This window comes from Phalacrocorax carbo, chromosome 2 (assembly GCF_963921805.1).
Source record: "Phalacrocorax carbo chromosome 2, bPhaCar2.1, whole genome shotgun sequence".
NCBI classification, from domain to species: domain Eukaryota; kingdom Metazoa; phylum Chordata; class Aves; order Suliformes; family Phalacrocoracidae; genus Phalacrocorax; species Phalacrocorax carbo.
Genome location: NC_087514.1, coordinates 19426412 through 19444432, shown reverse-complemented (window position 1 = coordinate 19444432; position 18021 = coordinate 19426412).

Sequence of the window (18021 nt, the reverse complement as noted above, 5' to 3'; positions counted from 1 at the left end):
TAAGGACTCCTGCAGAACACCACTCGTCACAGGTCTCCATCTGGACATGAAGCCATTGACCACTACCCTCTGTTTGCCACCATCCAACCAATTCCCCATCCAGTAAGCATTCCACCCATCAAATCCATATCTTCCCAGTTTAGAGAGAAGGATCTTGTGGGGGACTGTTTCAAAGGCCTTACAAAAGCCCAAATAGATGACATCTGTAGCTCTTCTCTTCTCCATTGATCTAGTCATCCCATCACATGAGGTCATTAGGTTGGTCAGGCAAGATTTGCCCTTGGTGAAACCATGATGGCTGTCTCAAATCACCTCCCTGTCCTCCATATGCCTTACCATAGCTTCTAGGAGGATCTGTTCCATGATCTTCCAAAGCACAGAGGTGAAGCTGACAAGACAGTAGCTCCCCATGTCTTCCTTTCTACCCTTTTTAAAGATGAGCACAATGTTTCCCTTCTTTCAGTCCCCAGGGACTTCACCTGACTGCCAAGACTTCTCAAATATTGTGGAGATTGGCTTGACAACTACATCAGCTAATTCCATCAGAACTCTGGGATGCACCTCATCAGGTCCCATAGACTTATGTATGTTCAGGTTTCTCAGATGGTCACGAACCTGATCTCTTATGGTGGGAGGGACTTTGATCCCCGAGTCCCCAACCTGTGGTCCATCCACTCGAGAAGTGTAGAAAGAGAGGTTGCCAGTGAAGACTGAAGCAAAAAAATTGTTAGGTACCTCAGCCTTCTCTGTGTCTGTTGTTATCTGTTTGTTAGTTGTGTTCATCAGGGCAGTAGGCTTTCTTTGACCTTCCTTTTCTGGCTGACTTACCTGTAGAAGCCCTTCTTATTATTCCTTGCATCCCTTGCCAAGTTCAGCTCCACCTGCACCTTGGCTGTCTTTTTAGCCACTTAGGATTGGAAAAAAAAACATGAAAAGAATATTTTTTTTAGAGCTACAAGGGCACCCCATCAGCCCTAATGTCATGTGGACAGAGCTTGTCCATCCTAGGACAAATCAGCGCTAAGTAGTGTGACACAATCCTCTTGATGTTCCTTTCCTGGAACCTCTACATCAAGATCGTACCTGGGAGGGAGTGACTTTATTAGTGTAGGTGTATTCTTAGCCTACTTTTATGCTGTTAGCTGCTGGAAATATGAAAACTTCATAGGACAGATTTCTTTTCCCTATCTTTTTTTGCAGGATCCTTAAGCAGATAGCCACAGCACTAGACCATCACACAAGAGGTTAGTACAGAGCTTCAAGAGTTTGCTAAAAGGCTTTTTAAATTCTGTTTAAGTCATTTGTCACAACAGACAATAATGAAAAAAATACCTAGTGGAGGAGTGATTCAGGCAAAAAAGGTTGAGGTGAACTCAGTTTGGAAATATCACAAATTCTAGTGATGAAATAGCCAAGAAATAAAATTGCAATAAATCACCAGGAAAGGGTGATATTCATTTCAGACTCTGGAAGGAACTAAACAGCTAAGTAGCTGAGTCAGTGAGGAAAACAGACAATTCATCATTAGAAATGCTGATTCTTCTGAAAGACACTACTCTTGTCTTTGTAAGTAAAGTTGTTAAAATGATCCCCAGACTAGAAAGTGCTACATATTACCTTCAATTTCAAAGACTGTGTTGGAGTTATCAAACTTCTAAAAGTTTAATTTTAATATATTGAATTTTAGAGGTATTTGAACATTAAAGTAAAAGGCACAGTTTACAGTGTTTTAATGTATATCTGGTAGTAAGAAATATTTGAATGGAACAGAAGTAATGTGGCATAACAGCTTGAAGAATTACCTCTTAACAGTCTCTCTGTCTTGGTCTTGGTCCAGGCTGTCGTGGTTTAGCCCCAGTCAGCAACTAAGCACCACGCAGCCACTCACTCATTCCCCCCACCCTAGTGGGACAGGGGAGAGAATCAGAAGAGTAAAAGTGAAATAACTCACGGGTTGGGATAAAAACAGTGTAATAAGTAAAGCAAAAGCTGTGTACGCAAGCCAAGCAAAACAAGGAATTAATTCACTCCTTCCCATGGGCAGGCAGGTGCTCAGCCATCTCCAGGACAGCAGGGCTCCATCACATGTAACGGTTACTTGGGAAGACAAACACCATCACTCCAAACATTCCCCACTTCCTTCTTCTTTCCCTAGCTTTATATGCTGAGCATGATGTCATATGGTATGGAATATCCCTGTGGTCAGTCAGGAGCATCTGGCCCAGCTCTGTCCCGTCGCAGCTTCTTGTGCACCTGGCAGAGCATGGGAAGCTGGAAAAATCCTTGTCTAGTATAAGCACTAGTTAGTGACACTTAGCACTTACTTAATAACAACCAAAACACCAGTGTTCCACCAACACTATTCTCATACCATATTAAATACGCTATACCAGCTACAGTGAAGAAAATTAACTCTATTCCAGCCAAAACCAGGACACAGGTGTTGCAAGCTGTACCACCACAAAGGGTTTATCTAATGTTAGATTAATATATGAAGCAGAGGGCAAAATTTCTCTTCATATTTGGTCACTGGTAAAGTTTCTTCCTTAACTTCCTTGATTGGGTAACTTGAGTAGCAATACTTTTTACTGAAAGAAGTTTTAAAGGGACAAGTTAGGTAATACATAACAAGTTCTTTAAGGTATCGTGTGTGCATTCATTCATTATTTTAACTTTTGAATTAAGCCTGAAGGTTGCTGTGTATTTGAATTTGATTAAAACCTGTGTTTTGGAACACTTTCAAAGGTAATAATTTATAGGTAAATATAGGTAAAATAATGAGTATTTTAAAAATTCCACTCAGCTTGGAAGATATTAGAATTGAAAAACTATGTGAAAAATGGATAGGACATGTAAGTAATGGGGAACAAAATATTAAAGCTATATGGAGAATTATTCTAACTGTCCTTCCCAGCTGCTACACTATTTCCTTCCTTTGGTTGAAGTAATAAGACCCTAAGTATATCTGTTAAAATCAATGACTTCCAGAAAGCAATTAAGCAAGCATTTGAACAAAAGCTGTGATATCTTGCATTCCTAGAGGTAAATGACTTTCATGAAATGAAAAGCAGACTCTTAAGCCATCTTAATTTTAGGGGTTCATTAACCTTGTTGCCACTGATATCAACCACATCTCTTCTTTTGTGAAAATTCTGGAGATGAAAACACTCTGTTGTATCCTGAGAACTTTAAGTGCATCAGTACCTATCCTGTCTTTCATTTTAAACTTACTGTAGGGATCAAAGCAACTTTCAAAGGTAGGAATGTGTTGAATTGTTACTGTGCCAGCAAAGTAGAGAAAACTGCTAAAACAAAGTAGGAATTTCTAATCCAGCTCTTTGCATGCTCGTTAACATTTAAAGTTAAAGGATCAGTTTAAATAGAAGAACATATGGTAAAAATAACAGGTGAAAATCAAAATGTTCAGAGAGATTTTTAGAAAGAGAGTAGCTGTGTACCTGTCTTGAGGCATTAATTCTTAACAAAAGCAGGTAGATTGAAAACGTTATGGAAATCTAAGTTTTTTTCATTTGACCTGGGCAGTTGGAAATGTGTGTTACCCTGTCCTTCAGTGTAAAGGAATAATTTCTGTATTTACCTAGCTTGTTTCATCAAAGTAAAGTGTTTTGCAAATATACAGTTACAAAAATTTTATATTTAAACTTAAACTATAAATACAGCAGAATAAATATTGGAAGTAAGGTCGTTACATGTACCAAGTAGAAAGAATATGAAAAATTGTGAAAAATGGCAAAACATTACAGAGCTTAATATTGTTTGTCATAAATGTCTGTGAAAAGACAAGCCATGTTCTGGGCTTGCTTTTCATCTGTATCAAAACACCGAGGAGTGATTCTAAAGCCCATACGTGTGATATACTCATCCACTTACTTAAATTAATGATGCCTACCATGTATGCATGAATCTAACTTCCCTACCTATTTTGGGGTCTAAGCTCTTGGGAAAAAATTATGAACTTTGAGTCATCAGTGCTTTGACTTTTGTTGAGAGTGTTGCTTGCTAGGTAATTCAATACAGGTCAACAAGAGAAAAAAGGAAGGACAGAAAGTTAAGGACATAAATACAGAGAGTAATCAAGAACTGTGATAAATCAAGGTAGCACAGGGAATGGAGAAGGGATATAAGACACACCATATGCCACGTATCTTCTGTAACTGAACTTGAATGCTCAGATGTTCCTGGAAAAGAAATAATTGGTCAGGTTTTCAAGGAGCTCAGCACCAGCTCTTCCCATTCGGCGATGTCTTAACTTACTTGTGGATAAGGCACTTTGGGTAAACCACTGAAATAAGCTTCCACTAACACAAAGAAACACCAGGGACTTTATCCTTCCAGTCATGGTACCAATGTGTAACTTTCTGTCCCTCTGCATCTGAAGGTTGTTTAGGAGTACTTATCTCATTATAATAAGTAGTTACTGCAGCCTAGTCAATTTATAATTAGTTGTTAAAAAAAAAAAACACAGCAAAAAACCATGTTGTCTCTGACTAGTTAACTTATTCTTCTAGCTTATAAACCAATGTATTACTACAAAATATTCTAATGGTCAATGCAAATAAGGCAATTTTCAGTGGATTGTATATATATTTCAACACGCATCCCCAAACCTTTCTGATTTTAAAACAAACTGCTTTTTATATTTATGGTAATAGACCTGTAAGATAATATGAAGTTAAGAAGGGAGGTGGAATTTGGTATTACAACCTTTCTCCCTATTCAACAAAAAATCTTCCACTGATTTCTGAAGGAGGCATAACTAAGAAGTTCTAGGTAAACTTTCTGTGGTGTCTACTTTCTGCGGTGTCTACTTTCTGCGTACAACATCAGCATAGTTCACCAAGTCTTTAAATAAAAGAAAACAAAAAATCAATCAAGTACATACTGGAGGTAATTTTTCTTGTCAACAGTGTATGGATTCAGGAAAGAGAGTTGGAGAATTACAGTACAGCGTTAGCTGGTGGGCTGGAGAGATAAGGCCATTAACTGAGAAAATATGGACATAAACAAATAGTCCCGTTTTGGGGATGGGCAGATAATTTTTATGCTGATAATAATTTTCTGCATAATGTCATGCATTAAACAGTCAAATGAAGTTTCCTATCACCTCAGACCTTGTCAGTAACATTCTTTACAAAGAAGGAAATCTGCCCAAAACAGTCACATTCAGAATTAGTCACCTAAAGTAAACTAGAAGAGAAAAAAATTCTCTTCCATATAGACTCACAGGATGGCTCAGGTTGAAAGGGAACTCAAAATCAGTTGTGTATCATACCTGGTTGACCAAGGCTTTACCCAGAGTTTTGAAAACCTCCAAGGATGGACACTGGACAGCTGCTCTGAACAATTTGATCCAATGCTTGGCTGTCCTTATGGGAGAAAAGTGTCTCCTAATACATAGTAAGAATCTCTCGTCTCAGTTTATGACCACTACTTCTCTTTCCTCTACCATACATTACTGTGAACAGATTGATTCAGTATTTGCAGTAACCTTCCCACAGGTACTGGCAGGCTGCTATGAGCTCAGCTCGCTCACTCCCCCACCGGTGGGATGGGGGAGAGAATCAGAAGGGTGAAAGTGAGACAGCTAATGGGTGGAGATAAGAACAGTGTAATAATGAAAATAAAACAATAATAACAACAACAAAACCAGTAATGCAATGAAAAGGAGAATAACGAGAGATTTGTACTATGATATCGCTGATATGTCATATAGCAAACACAGAAAAAATGACATATAAACCTACATAGCAGTTTGCATTATGCCATTCAGTTCATTGGCTCTTTTCACCCAAGTTCAAACCCCCTTGAGGCACACACCAGAATTCTCCATCCTCCCACATCACCCACCAAGTGCATCCAGGTCCTTGAGCAAAAGCAATCCCACAAATACGTTTGCCTTTGCCTGAGGCAGGAAGAACCCAGACTGTTTTCCCCAACGTATTTTTTTACATGCACTACAGGGACCTTATCCCCTTCCACAGTACATAAGGGTTCTGATAGGGCAGGGCCAGCTGGATTGGCAGATCTGCTTGTGTTGACTAATCATGTGGCTTTTGCTAAATGTGTATCCCAGTGCTTGAATGTTCCACCCCCCCCATTGCTCTCAGTGTAGTCTTTAACAGTCCATTGTATCTTTCAATTTTCCCAGACGCTAATGCATGATAGGGGATGTGATACACCCACTAAATAACATGCTCTTTGGCCCAGCTGTCTATGAGGTTGTTTCAGAAATGAGTCCCATTGTCTGACTCAATTCTCTCTGGGGTGCCATGTCACCACAGGACTTGTTTTTCAAGACCCAGGATAGTGTTCTGGGCAGTGGCGTGGGGGACAGGATATGTTTCCAGCCAGCCAGTCGTTGTTTCTACCATTGTAAGCACATGGCACTTGCCTTGATGGGTTTGTGGGAGTGTGATATAGTCAATTTGCCAGGCCTCCCCATATTTATATTTCAGCCATCGTCCCCCATACCACAGAGGCTTTACCCGCTTCGCTTGCTTGATTGCAGCACATGTTTCACATTCGTGGATAACCTGCGCAGTCGCGTCCATGGTCAAGTCCACCCCTCGATCACGAGCCCACCTGTATGTTGCATCTTTCCCTTGATGGCCTGAGGTGTCATGGGCCCACCGAGCTAGAAATAGTTCACCCTTATGCTGCCAGTCCAGATCCACCTCGGCCACTTCAATCTTGGCAGCCTGATCCACCTGCTGGTTGTTTCGATGCTCTTCAGTGGCCCGACTCTTGGGGACGTGAGCATCCACATGACGTACCTTTACAACCAGTTTCTCTATCTGGGCAGCAATATCTTGCCACAATGTGGCAGCCCAGATGAGTTTGCCTCTACACTGCCAGTTGCTTTGCTTCCACTGCTGCAGCCAGCCCCACAGGGCATTTGCCACCATCCAGGAGTCAGTATAGAGATAGAGCACTGGCCACTTTTCCCATTCAGTAATGTCTAAGGCCAGCTGGATGGCTTTTACCTCTGCAAACTGGCTCGATTCACCTTCTCCTTCAGCAGTTTCTGCTGCTTGTCGCATAGGACTCCATACAGCAGCCTTCCATCTCCAGTGCTTTCCCACAAGGCGACAGGACCCATCGGTGAACAGGGCATACTGCTTCTCATCTTCTGGCAGTTTGTTATAGAGTGGGGCTTCTTCAGCACGTGTCACCTCCTCCTCTGGTGATAATCCAAACTCTTTGCCTTCTGGCCAGTCCATAATCACTTCCAAGATTCCTGGGCGACTGGGGTTTCCTACTCAAGCCCGCTGGGTGATCAGTGCAATCCATTTACTCCATGTAGCATCAGTTGCATGGTGTGTAGAGGGGACGTTTCCTTTTAACATCCAGCCCAGCACTGGCAGTCGGGGTGCCAGGAGCAACTGTGCCTCAGTACCAACCACTTCTGAAGCAGCTCGGACCCCTTCATATGCTGCCAATATCTCTTTTTCAGTTGGAGTATAGTGGGCTTCGGACCCTTTGTATCCCTGACTCCAAAACCCTAGGGGTCGACCTTGTGTCTCCCCATGCGCTTTCTGCCAGAGGCTCCAGGTAGGGCCATTCTCCCCGGCTACGGTGTAGAGCACATTTTTTATATCTTGTCCTGGCTGGACTGGCCCACGAGCTACTGCATGAACTATCTCCTGTTTAACCTGTTCAAAGGCTTGTTATTGCTCAGGGCCCCATTTGAAATCATTCTTTTTCTAGGTCACTTGATAGAGAGGGCTTACGATCAGACTGTAATCTGGAATATGCATTCTCCAAAAACACACAATGCCCAAGAAAGCTTGTGTTTCCTTTTTGCTAGTTGGTGGAGACATGGCTGCTATTTTGTTGATCACATCCATTGGAATCTGGCAATGTCCATCTTGCCACTTGATACCTAAGAACTGGATCTCTTGTGCAGGTCCCTTAACTTGACTTTGTTTTATAGTAAAACCAGCCTTCACAAGGATTTGGACTATTTTCTCTCCTTTCTCAAAATCTTCTTCTTCTGTGTTGCCCCACACAATGATGTCATCAATGTATTGAAGGTGTTCTGGAGCTTCTCCCTGTTCCAGTACAGTCTGAATCGGTCCATGGCAAATGGTAGGACTGTGTTTCCACCCCTAGGGCAGTCGATTCCAGGTGTACTGGATGCCACTCCATGTGAAAGCAAACAGTGGCCTGCATTCTGCTGCCAGAGGGATTGAGAAGAATGCATTAGCAATATCAATTGTGGCATACCACTTGGCTGCCTTTGACTCCAGTTCATATTGAAGTTCTAGCATGTCTGGCACAGCAACACTCAACGGTGGAGTGACTTCATTCAGGCCACGATAGTCTACTGTTAGTCTCCACTCTCCATTAGACTTCTGCACTGACTGTTAAAGGGTGAGTGGGTCTTACTGATGACTCCTTGGCTCTCCAGTCGACAAATGAGCCCGTGGATGGGGATCAGAGAGTCCTGGTTGGTGCGATATTGCCGCCGATGCACTGTTGTGGCGATCGGCACCTGTTGTTCTTTGACCCTCAGCAACCCCACAACAGAAGGGTCCTTCAAGAGACCAGGCAAGGTAGACAGCTGTTTAATTTCCTCTGTCTCCAAGGCAGGTACACCAAAAGTCCACCTATACCCTTTTGGGTCCTTGAAATACCCTCTCCTGAGGCAGTCTATGCCAAGGATGCACGGAGCCTCTGGGCCAGTCACAATGGGGTGCTTTTGCCACTCATTCCCGGTGAGGCTCACTTCGGCCTCCAATACAGTTAGCTCTTGGGATCCCCCTGTCACTCCAGCAATGCTGATGGGTTCTGCCCCTATATAGTTTGATGGCATTAGGGTGAACTGTGCACTGGTGTCCACTAAAGCTTTATACTCTTGTGGGTCAGATGTGCCAGGCCATCAGATCCACACAGTCCAGTAAACCTGGTTATCCCTTTCCTCCACCCGCCTGGAGGCAGGGCCCCTCTAGTCCTGACTGTGGCATTTGCAACTCACTTCCTGTCAATGTGAATCAAGAGTCTTTCTATTAAGCGCAGAAATAAAATCAGCACTTCTACTCCTCTGTCTGGGGACCTGCTCACTGGAAATTGGAGCAGCAGCTTTCCTGGAAGAACCTCCCTGAGTGATTGTTCTTCCTTGCAGCTCGCGTACCCCCGCCTCTGGGGTCGAGGTAAGCTTGCCATCCCACCTCATCACATCCTCTCCATGGTCACACAGGTAGAACCATAGGGTGGCCTGTGGTGCCTATCCTCTCCTTTGAGCAAAAGTATGCTTATTCCTAACAGGTGAGACACTACTCTGTACAGGTGGGGAATAGGACATACCTTCTTTGAGTTGTTGGACCTCTTGGGATAGTTTCTCCACAGCAGAGACAAGGGAGGAAGAGACATATGTTTCATAATCCCAGAGTCTATCAATCACTTCCACCAGTGCTGGTGCCTCGTCCCCTCTCCAGGACATCACTGCCAATGAGTTTGCATATGAGGATGGTGCGCTCCATACAAACTTCCGCCACAATGGGTCGTGTGCACTTGGCTTCATCTGGATCTTTGGATGACCGTTGATCGTCCAGGTCACCATAAATCACTTCAAGCACAGCTAATTCCCTTAGATACTGGATGCCTTTCTCCATGGTTGTCCATTTTCCTGGGTGATATGTAACATCTTCTTTGAAGGGATACCTTTCCTTTACTCCGGACAGGAGTTGCCTCCAGAGGCTGAGGGCTTGTGTTTTTTTTCCCAATTCCTTTGTCAAGGCCCCTTCCCCAGAAAGGGATCCCAGTTGTTTGGCTTCCTTCCCCTCTAATTCCAGGCTACTTGGCCCATTATCCCAGCATCGGAGCATCCAGGTGGCAATTTGATCCCCTAGAAAATGGCTAAAATCTTTTCGCATATCTCGCAACTTGCTCAAGGAGAGGGATTGGGTGGTCTTTATTTAATTTATAACTTCTTCCTCCTCTTCTCCTCATAATGGCCCTGTTTTTTCATCATCCCTTTCTAGACGAGCTGACTTCTGCTTCCAAGATTTCTTCTTGTGTATGGGGGCAACTGATACTGGCATGGGTTGATTCTCTTATTCATCTATAGTGCCTGTCATGGGGGTTTGAGTAGCCACAGTGCTTGTCCTGGGGGTTTGAGTGGCCGCAGTGCCTGACACTTTGCCTTTCAATCCAGAGACCTTCTCTTCGCCTTGGGAGGACTGAATACTGTTGAGCAGGGCTCGGTACGCATGGGCCAGCCCCCAGCACGTTGCAGTTATCTCTGTCTCTCTGGAGTTCCCAGCATAACAACATACTTTCTCCAAATATCCTACTAGTTTTCAGGATTCTGCACTTGTTCAGGGGTGAAACTCCAAAACACTGGGGGTGCCCACTGCCCTAGGTATTTGCCCGTGCTATCCCACATGCCCTGCCACTCGTAACTATCAAGCTTTGGGGCAGATCTTGGGATGATATTCTTAAACTGCTTTCTAACCTCAGCCAAAACAATATGCCCAAAAAATAACAATGAGTGTATCTTAATTACCCAAGGACATTCAAGATACAAAAAGTTTGTTGCAATAAAGGTGGAGACATCGTAGAGGAAAGTAGCAAAGATACCAGTCTATTTCCTCCATATAAAATCTCTCAGAGGAGGAGATATAATTGCTAATCACCTCAACAAGGTGGTATCTGAAGTACAGTAACAGTTTCAGCAAAAACCCCAAATACCAGATCAAGCTGAAAACGAGTCTTTGTATAACAAATCTCTTAGGCAAAACATCACTAATCACAGCAGAACACAGCAGACTGAACAAACCAACACCAATCTTTAGCACGAACTGCAAAAACAAGAGCACAGTGCTGTGACCAGCAGCTGTTATTACCTCAAACCCTCTGAGCCCCACTTTGGGTGCCAATAGAGACTGTTGTGGTTTAGCGGCAGCTCAGCCCCACACAGCCGCTCGCTCACTCCCCCACCAGTGGGATGGGAGAGAGTATCAGAAGGGTAAGGCTCGTGGGTTGAGATAAGAACAGTTTAATAATTAAAATAAAACAATAATAACAACAACAAAAACAGTAATGCAAAGAAAAGGAGAATAATGTGAGAGAGGTGAAACCCGGGGTGGGGGCAAGGGGGAATGAACAACCAAAAGCGCACGTGATACAGCCACCTACCAACACAACACCGCCAGTCGCTGAGCAGCAACAACCCCTGTGTGCCAGCTGCCCCCATTAATGTACTGGTCACGGCGTCACATGGTACGGAATGAACATCCCATTGGCCAGTCAGGGTCAGCTGCCTCGGCTGTGGCCCCGCCCCTCCCGGCCTCCCGCCCACGCGGCAGAGCTCGGGAAGCTGGAAACGTCCCCAACTACTGTAGGTGCTACTTAACGACACTGAGCCGCTACTTAACAGCAACTAAAGCATCAATGTGCCATCGGCACTGCACCAGCTACAGTGAAGAGAACTAACTCTACCCCAGCCAAAACCAGCACATCAACTAACCCTCCATTAGGAGGAGTGATCCCCTCTGGATCCAGTGCTCCAATAAAGAATGCCTGCTTAATAGTCGTTCAGACTACTGAGTCCTGATTTTGGCTTTTCACGGCATCACCTTTTAGAAAAAACATCTAGTTTGCATTCTTAAATATCCAAAAATTAAGGTACTTGTAAAAGAGCACGTCTTTTCTGCTAAGTGGCATTAGTGGACAGGATAATGAAGAGCATGGTGATTGTGGTGAATATGTTTCATTTGCATTAACATTGTTCATGTCTCAAACTTTTTTCTGTCTTTCAGTATTACTGATTTTCAAGGATGTGCAATGAAGAATCAAAACTACGTGAAACAAAAGATTCTTTATTCTCAGGGTTTTACAATAACTGGCTACGTTTCCGTTTCACTTGTGGATCACTGGAGAGCATAGAAGGTGAAAGGGAATATAAATCATAATGTACTTTATAATGCTGGATAGAGGAATACTACCTCTATTTCTAGTTGTGCTGGTTTTGCTGGGGTAGAGTTAATTTTCTTCACTGTAGATGGTATAGTGCTGATGGCACACTGATGTTCTAGATGCTAAATAGCAGCTAAGTGGCCTGTACTAGTTAGGGACTTTTCCATCTTCCCGTGCTCTGCCACTGCAGAAGAAGCTGGGAGGGGCAGGGCCACAGCCAAGACAGCTGACCCCGACTGGCCAATGGGATATTCCATATCATATGACATCATGATCAGTATATTAACTGGGGGACTTGGCATGGTGGGGAGCAATTGCAGCTCAGGCACTGGTGGCATGGTCTGCAGGTGGTGAGAAGTTGTACCATTTGTTGTTTGTTTTGGCTGTTTATTCCCCCTCCTTCCCCTCTCCCATTTTGCCTCTCTCTCGCTATTTTCCTTTTAATTATATTTTTGTTGTTGTTGTTGTTATTATAGTTTCATTTGAATTATTAAACTGTACTTATCTCAACCCACAAGCTTTCTCACTTTTATCCTTCTGATTCTCTCCCCCATCCCACTGGTGGGGGAGTGAGCGAGCGGCTGTGTGGGACTGAGTTGCTGGCTGGGGCTAAACCATGACACTGATTTAATTCAGATTCAGCTTTTTTAAGTCTCTGATACAATACAGATAGAATTTACTAAGGAAACAAAAGTTTTTTAGAAATTATTAAAAACTTGAGCAACAAGAGAAAATAAATATGTCATTTCAAGTATACTAGTTAGTTATTAAGGAATGGACACCAATAAAATTTTCAGTTTTGATGTAAGATTACATTTTTGTTGAATGCCTCTGTAACAGCACACATTGAAGACATCCAGTCAGAATATATAAATCACTTATATGCCTCACAATGTGCTAAACTGACCAAATAACAGATAAAAATCCATGTTAACTATTCATTATACATTTTGAAGCAGAGGCCAGAACCTCCTTTTGGTTACATCACATCAAATTAAGATTAGCTCAAAGTATGTTTTTACAACTTTACAATAAAAAAACCCACAGAAATGGAAGAGTATTTACTAATTTGAATCAACGGGTCCAAACCCAAGTTTCTTTTGCCTAGGTCTACATTGTTCTGTATAAAGAATTTCCAGTTTTCTAATACTCAAGAGTATTAAACAAAATATCATCCAAATTACACAAAGAATATGGCTACCATTTTCACATTTTTCTTTCATCAGGGAATGTTTTTCAGCCCTTTCTTCCAAAATGCATATTTTTTAAAAATTACAGTGTGAAAGGACTTCCTTTGGTCAGTCTACATTCTTATTATTTGATGTGTCATTTCCAGTTTCATGTCATATTAAGTTTTCTATGAAAATTAGTCAATTACTGCCTGCACTCTGTCAATATCTTAGCTGTGATCTATCAATAATCATCAAGAATTTTACCTGGTCTAGGTTCGTTTTGGTTTCTTTCAATAGGTACTTGAGCTCTAATTTTATAATTTTCATAGTCATAGGGATTTTCTTCAGTGTTTAAAATAAAGATCTCATGAAGAAATTAAGGTCTTCTGTTCTAATTTACAAAAGTTATTTTCTATGGAATTATCCCAGTATTCTGGTTTCTACTGCAAATCCACAGTTCTAGGTGTTTCAAAGTTTCTGGTATTCTTTCTATTGTAGGTGTTGTTTAATGTACTATTTGTCTTCTCTGGAGTTTTTGCTGTGCTCTTGTGAGAAAATAAGTTTTCAAATATTATTTTGTTTTTCTGAAATGTAGATACATATACACTTTTGTAAAGCGTGGCAAAATTACATTAATTTATGTTGATATGCTGGCTGAAGTCTTGTTTTGATATATCTTTTGATATATTTAGAGTTTTAGATTTACTTCAATTGCTGTATTGTTTGATTCCGGAGAATATTTTTTAAAGAAAGTGGTTTATATTAGTGAAGTTTGTAGACTTCTAGTAAGGTTGAATCAGGATGAACCTCTAGTGCCCCCAAATTCAGATGTTAAATCCCCTCAGATAATAAAGTTGTTTACGTTTGAGCCGTCGTACCAAAATCTTAAAACCAGAACTACAAATGCCCGTTTAAGAAATTGGTAAGTTTTTTACTGATTTTGGACTAAGCCTTTGCTGTAGACTTAATGCTGCTAGAGGTCATTTGAAAGCTTGACCAAACAAAATAAATTTATACTGTGTCCAACACTAATCAATCTTGGCCATGGTACTTAGGAAGACAGGGTAGTTTTTAGGACATTTATTAAATATCTGTTGTTTTTTATGTAGCATTAAGTGACATTCAGGGTTTGGGGTTTTTTTTGGTTGTTGGGTTGGTTTTTTTTTTCAGTTATCACAATATTCAGTTAATGGAACAGAATAATCCAGTCACAAAAAGCGTGTAAACTGAAATTTTAACCTTGACAGCAAATGCATAGACAAGGACACATTTGATGACACTGTACACTTCATTGTTTAAATTTGAACAACCTTGGGGATGTATTCCTCATTTCAACAAGACTATTGTGAACTTTTAATTCAGTTGCAATCTGGAACACGTATTTGTTAGCTTCAAACTGGCTACTTCAGCTATTAAATTAAAAATAGAATTATGCATAAAAATAATTCAGAATTCGGAAATGTCTTAGAAATAAGTGTCTGATACAGCCATGTTAGTAGGGGATGTTGCATAGTTGCATGAATAATATTGTTTCACGTGATCCAAAACCTAAATATAATTCTGTATGTTACTAGTGGAAAAGGATGAGAAGGCAGAAGCTGTTGACTTATTACTAACTGGTAAATCCACGTGGATCTTTAAAATAGCATGAAAAGCATGACAGATATCTGTCATATTTAAAATTTTATAAATTGATATATCCCTTGAATAAAAATGAGTTAGGTAGGATTATAAAGTATCGAAGCTTAACAAAAGAATGAATGTCATCAGACTGGTCTTTAAAGTATTTAATGTGAGATGTTGAATCCAATTACTTAAAACTTCCACTGTATACATTCTATATTATTTTATCTCAGTATCACCAACTTAACATATGTTAAAGTAAGCGGTTAAGTTTTTAGATCCTCAGAAATGCTGGGTACACATTTGTTTCAGCTAAGCGGAGAAAGTGATAATGGGTTGGATTTTTCTCTTTGATACAGCTGATTAGTTGTAAAGGAATATGCAAAATCCTGTTTCTCCACGCTCTGGAGAAATTAACCATGAAACAATTTATCTGCATATATTAAAAGTGTTTTCAGTAAGCTGTCACTTACAAAAGCCATTTCTCCAGACTTTTTCTGATATTTTTGTTCTTGGAAAATATTTTGGCTGCATTAGTTGTGTTTGTTTGTTTTCCCTGTGTTGGCTGTGTTGGAATTTCTTTCTGTTTCACTCATTTATGTGGTTTCTAATTCTGGACAGTGCTCTTAGTCATATGGTTTAGTTTTAGGTGGTCCTGCAAGGGGCAGGGAGTTGGACTCGATGTTTCTTATGGTTCCCTTCCAGCTTGAGATATTTTATGATTCTAAGAATTATCATTCCACAGCAAATAAACTATGGAATGAATTGTTTTCCTACAGGTTTCTCTTAAACTGGGTGAAAACAAAAGCAATATTTTTTTTTAGTGAATCATAACAGAGCACTTAGCTGAAGAACAAAAAACTGCTTGTGCACGAAGAAACTATTACTTTCAGGGTTACACACTGAGATATTGTGAGGCTAAAACTAAGAAATACTATATTGCTGTAAAGGCAATAGAACCTGCTTTTCAAATTATCATATGTTTAAAAGAACAAGCTATGTACACAGTCTTCATATACAAAAAATCTGTTGTAGTCCACTCACTAGTGTAACCCTTCTTTAATTTCAGGTAGATATCTTTACACTCATTCATTAGCAGTTGTAAATATTTTCATCTTTCCTAAACTGCAAGAAGTGGAGCTGACACTGAAGATTTCTGTCATCTGAAGCTAAGCTGTGTTTCACTTCAAGTTAGCAAATAAAGTGAATTCCTAATTTACCATGGAAAATAAAATACTTAGAAACATATATAGGTAGATATATACATGTAGACATATATATAATATCTTTATGAAAACTAACAAGAAACAATAAAAATGGTAATGGCAAAACAATAAAGAACATTTAAAATATTTTAAACTGGATTCTTCTTTTAACAGATGTGTCTTAAAGCAATTTGTGGGCATTTTGCTTATTTTATTTATAGCATAGCTTTGTTTTTGAAAGTTACATAGCAGTTCAAAAGACAAGCAAAAAGAAAGTGAACCTGCTTTAAAGTATCTGTGAGAGTGTAAGAAATTCTTTCTAAACCTATCCTAAAATATGTTTTGGAATTACATTATTATAATGACATATAAGGGAGGAAACCCTACAATATGTATATGTTTCATGCATATACATAAAGAAATTTCAGTTCTTTCCTGACTTGACTCTAAATCTGTCTCTTCAGACATGCACATTGATTTTGAAGATGTTGCAGCACCAAGCGTGAAACATTCTTGATTCCTTTCAGTGCTGTCACTGAGATTGATAAGCTGCATTATGGTTTGGTGGCCATTTAACTCTTGTGAACTTGACAGTCTTTCCCTGGAGCAAGGGAAAAAAAGAAAAAAAAAAGAAAGAAGACAAATGTGCTGGAACTCAGCTGTGCTCAGGATTGCTCCGTGTATGAAATGATGAAATGCTGAGGTTTTCTGACAACAAAGCCAATTTCTTTTCTTCTTTGTTACTTCCTTGCTAAGGAATACAGAGGAGGAGATTTTTTCTTTTTTTAAAACTATGCAATTCAGACTAAGTCTTTGGAATGAAAAAATAAGGTTTTGAAAACTTCAGTGTCAGGAACAGAGTTGTGCTGATTCTGACAAGAGATAAGATTTGGACATGTTTGTCTGACCAGAAGACTGCATCACAGATGCCCAACTGACCTCATCCCTCTTCCAGGCAGCTCTCAGAGCATAAGCAACTAGTAAGTGAGACTAAAACTTAAACATGCTCTTCAATCATGCAGTAGAGTCCTGAATGGTGGAGATGAGTTTATAGTTCCCTTGTATAATGAAAAACAATAAAATTTTCTTCCCCCCCCCCCCCGGTTTGTAATGAAATTCCTGCTCTGCTTCTGGGGAAGGATGGCTACATGCTAGTTATTTTGGATCTGAATCCATAGTGAAGATCGGGTGTAGGGGAATAGACAGGGATCGGTGACCGGAAGATTACGGGCTGTGACGGATAGACTCCTCCCCATAGGAGTGGCAGGAACAGGAACCGCAAGAGCTATATAAGCGTGTGACGCAGCCAAATAGACAGACATTTTGTATCCATCATATTGGTGTCTGTGCATCACTGTCCCCAGGGTGGGTAGAGCCCTGTGTCCCGGAGGTATGCGGCCCAAGATAAGTTCTCCCGTAGAAGCGTACAGCTACAAGTGGTGACCCCGACGTGATCGGCGGGGCGGCATGGCAAGTTCGCCGGGGGGAAAAGAGAGCTTGGGGCAGGCAGGGGCGGGACGGGGAGCCGCAGGTCGGCGGGCGCGCCATGGATTCAGTCGTAAAGGTACTGAAGGGATTGGGGAAGGAATATGGTACTTCGATATCGAAGACGCCTACCTCAAAGGCCATCCGATGGATGATTACGCAGGGGCTCATACGAAGTCCCGCAGACATATTTAATAAGGATAAGTGGGTGAGGATTAAAGAGGAGTTAGCCGAAAGGGCTATGATGGGAAAAACCCAGTACATACAGGTCTGGGGAAAGATACACCGATTACTATTGAAAGCTCGGGATGATCAGGAGACGTGGCGGCAGGCGCGGCGGTGCCTGCACGGTGTTACAGGCGACAGTAGCCCGGAAAGAGACCCAGGAGGGGCGGTGGGGACGCAGACAGGGGCAAGCATCGCGGGGGATGGGAAAGAAGGGGAGAGTTCGGACGGAGTAGCCTGGCCAGCGACTCAGTCTGAGGCTCCCAAGGAGGTGGATCGGGAAGCGGCGGTGTTCCCTGTTGAGCCAGCAGGGCCTTTAGAGTGCCCCCCCCCCGGCATACCCCTGGGATGATTTGGCACAGGCTCGGGAG